This window comes from Pseudovirgaria hyperparasitica (genome assembly GCF_010093815.1).
Source record: "Pseudovirgaria hyperparasitica strain CBS 121739 unplaced genomic scaffold EJ05scaffold_8, whole genome shotgun sequence".
Lineage (NCBI taxonomy): Eukaryota > Fungi > Ascomycota > Dothideomycetes > Acrospermales > Acrospermaceae > Pseudovirgaria > Pseudovirgaria hyperparasitica.
Window position 1 is genome coordinate 34,153 of NW_022985556.1, and position 2,981 is coordinate 37,133.

Here is a 2,981-nt window from a genome sequence, read left to right on the forward strand (position 1 = left end):
AATAACCTAATCTATTAGAGCCTAGAGGGAAGAGTCTTAAGCGCCGGAGCGTAGCGACTAGGTCTAAAGTTAGCTAATATAATCTAGAATAATCTAGAAGGAAATATATACCCTCTTATAAGGCGACTTAGAGGGAGAAATAGTAGACCTCTTATAAGATCTATTAGTAGCGCGAGGTAGATAGAAGAGAATAGAGCGAATCCTCTCTATGGCCTCTATAGCTAGAATAGACTCTCTAGAATAGATAGTCTAGGCGCTAGGGATCTCGCAGCGGCTAGAAATATTAATAGATGTTAAAAATAATTAACGTATTTATAACTTATACTCTAATAACCTCTAGAAAGAGCTTATAGCGCTCCCTAAACTCCCTCTATATAATAGATAGATAGCTATAAGGACCTCTAAGGGTCTTATAGACACGAAGATTATTATATATATATCTTATATACACACGGGAATCTAAGAATATATTAGTATAGATAACTTTAGATTATACTAGATTAAGATAGTCTATTATACTTATCTATAGATAAGTCTTACTAGTTATAGTATAGCGGTAGTAGTAGATAGATAGAGTAAAGATAGGGCGTATAGACCCGTCGCGGTTAGTAGAGTAGTAGCTAATACTAGAGTTAGAGCGAAAGAGATATTTAGAGCTAGCCGTATAGCCCTTAATATACTTATAATATATTAAACCGTAGTTTACCGTTTTCCTATAGTATAAACTATAACTATATTTAGTATTCTTAGTAACCTAGGCCTTATTATTAGTAGACTAGGGTTTAGAGCGAATATTAAGGTTCTAAAAGAACCTAGAGTAACTAAATTAGTCTATATTAGACCGGAAGAGAGAGCGGTAAGACGGCGGCGTAAGCGAGGGCTTATAATTATTATCTATAATAAGATCTTTATTATTCTCTAGAGGAGATAGAGTAGATAGTATATACGTTAGAGTAAGAGAAGAATCTACGACTACTTTATCTATAAGTTTAGTACTAGGATTACCTAGATTAGAGTAACTAGTAACTATATTAGTAGTAGAAGTAGAACTAGCGAGAGTAGCCTTCGCTACTCTCTTCTCCGACTTAGAGTAAGCCTTTATACTACTATAATAAGTAGACTTCTTAGCTAGTATAGCCGGGGAGGAGATAACTCTCTTAGAGTAAGTTTTATAAGAGGAGATAGGCTTAGAGATAGGACTAGTATTAGATATCTATATATATATATTAGCTAGAGATCTAAGAAAGGAATATTTATCTACCCTTAACGGCGATTAATAAAGCTAAATTAGTAACTATAATAACGCGAATAGGTTATATAGGACTAGTTCTAATAAGAATAGACTATAATAGACCCTTCTAAACCTAAACTAGAGAAGATAGTATATAAATTAATAACTTACCTTAAGAGTAAGGTAGATATACTAGAGAATAAAATTAAAGGTAAGCGAAGTTAAATATATACTCGACTAAAGTAGCGATTATATACCCTAGGTAGTAGCTATAAAGTAAGAGATAAGCGCGTATATAAACTAGTAAAAGTAAACTAGAATCTCGAGTTCACCTATATTAAGAATAGTTATAATATTATAGAAACCTAGTTATAGATATATAGATATATAAGGGATTATAGAGACTTAGAATTATATATACTTAAGTACTTTAGGGCAAAGTATAAAAAGAAGAAGGATATTATTAGAACGGGAACTATAATAGATCTATATAGACTATTCTAATCTATATAGCCACGTAGTAGCTAGAGCTAGGTTAAGTTAGCTAGGTTAAGCGAGGTTACTATATAAGTAGACTATAAGAATAGGGTTATTAGATAGTAGTATAGTTAGATAGAATAATAGGGTGTATTCTATTATAGAACGAATTACTACCGAACCCTTTTAGTAGGAATCCGAGAGTATATATATAAAGGGACGCCAATCTATCTAGCACGTAACTATTTACCGCCCTTTACGTCACCTCCTAACCCTATTAGCTAAGGTATATATAGATTAGGTTCTACCTAAGGCTAAGTCCTAATAATTATCCCTTCCCTCTAGAAAGCTACCCTTAGTAACCTAGATTATTACCTATCTCTATATCCCTATCCTAAGTCTCGTAAGACCTTAGTCGTTCTCTACGCTTCGTCTTAGATACTTACCGATATTTACTAATCTAAGATTTATATAAGCGTTTTCCTAATAAACTAGATTTTATCTATCTTAACTTCTTATATAGGTGAGATTACCTAATTAGGCCTAGTGTATCGCGTAATATAATTAGGTAAGCCCGGGTACTACCTATATTAAAATCTTTTCTTAGAAATATTCCTTTCTTTAAAAAACTTCTTAACTCTTTATAGAGTTTTTTAGATTATTAGGTATATCACCCGATCCTTATAGATATAGATTTATATAGATTTACTATAATTTAGTACGATTTACATAATTTACTAATTTTTATACCGTTCTTAGCTAGTAATAATATAATTCATAATAATCCGTATAAATTAATAATAATTATAATATAGTTTCCCGAAATCTCGATGCTCTAAAGTAATTAGCGCGGAAATAGGCGCCTTTAAATAATCCCTATCTTATATACGTTACCGATATGTCGAAAGCTATTAATCTACCCTAACCTAGGCCGGGCTCTAATAATCTAGCTATATATTATTATGGTTATCGCTTTCCGTTATATATTACTTACGGTAGTACTAAATCTATAATATACGGTACTTATATAACTAAGAAGCGTTATTACTTATAGATATTTAAGTAAGTTCGAAGAACTTTACGTAGATTTACTTATATTAGTATAGATTACTACTAGGCCTCTAGTAACCCCTACTAATAAGGAGCGTAGTACTACTAATCGTAACGCCTTAGAGAAGGCTTTCTATAAGCTATATATCTAAGGTAAGAGTTACGTCTAGGAGTATGATTCTAATAAGATCCGTAAGGATTTATTAGAATCTACTATAGCTAT